The following is a 1,177-nucleotide window of genomic DNA, read 5'->3' on the forward strand; positions in this document are numbered from 1 at the left end:
AGAAGTTATGGACCCTCAGAGGCTGTGGCGGCACGGAACCACCCCGCAGAGTAAGAAGGTAAAGGAACTCTCAGGGAGAGGGGTGGGGAGGGACTTACACTTCTAGATGAGGGTGCTCAGCAGGGCCTCTGGGAGTCGCTGCCTCCAGGCTCTACCAGACAGTACCTGCCAGCAAGGTCTCTAAGAGCTCCAGAGTTTCTCTGTGGCTCTCAGATGCCAGATTAGTTTCTCAGGATATGCAAAGCAGGCCATTTCTAAACATTTAAAAATCTGCTCATCTAGGCTGTATTTGACTACACCAAAGCCTTTGACTCTGTGGATCACAACAAACTGTGGAAAATTCTTAAAGAGATGGGAATACCAGACCACCTGACCTGCCTCTTGAGAAATCTGTATGCAGGTCAAGAAGCAACAGTTAGAACTGGACATTGAACAACAGACTGTTTCCAAATTGGGAAAGGAGTATGTCAAGGCTGTATGTTGTCACCCTGCTTATTTAACTTATATGCAAGAGTACATCATGCAAAATGCCGAGCTGGATGAAGCACAAGCTGGAATCAAAATTGCTGGGTGAAATACCAATAACTTCAGATACGCAGATGACATCACCCTTATGGTGGAAAGCGAAGAACAAAAGAGCCTCTTGATGAAAATGAAAGAGAGTGAAAAAGTGGGCTTAAAGCTCAACATTCAGAAAACTAAGATCATGGCATCTGGTCCCATCACTTCATAGCAAATAGATGGGGAAACAATCAAAACAGTGAGAGATTTTATTTCTGGGGGCTCCAAAATCACTGCAGATGGTGACTGCAGCCATGAAATTAAAAGGGGCTTGCTCCTTGGAAGAAAAGCTATGTCCAAACTAGACAGCATATTAAAAAGCAGAGACATTACTTTGCCAACAAAGGTCCATCTAGTCAAAGTTATGGTTTTTCCAGTAGTCATGTATGGATGTGAGGTTTGGACTATAAAGAAAGCTGAGTGCCGAAGAATTGATGCTTTTGAACTGTGGTGTTGAAGAAGACTCTTGAGAGTCCCTTGGAGTGCAAGGAGATCCAATCAGTCCATCCTAAAGAGATCAGTCCTGTATGTTCATTGGAAGGACTGATGTTGAAGCTGAAACTCCAATACTTTGGCCACCTGATGCAAAGAGCTGACTCATTTGAAAAGACCGTGA

The sequence above is a fragment of the Bos javanicus genome, chromosome 17 (genome assembly GCF_032452875.1).
Source record: "Bos javanicus breed banteng chromosome 17, ARS-OSU_banteng_1.0, whole genome shotgun sequence".
NCBI lineage: Eukaryota > Metazoa > Chordata > Mammalia > Artiodactyla > Bovidae > Bos > Bos javanicus.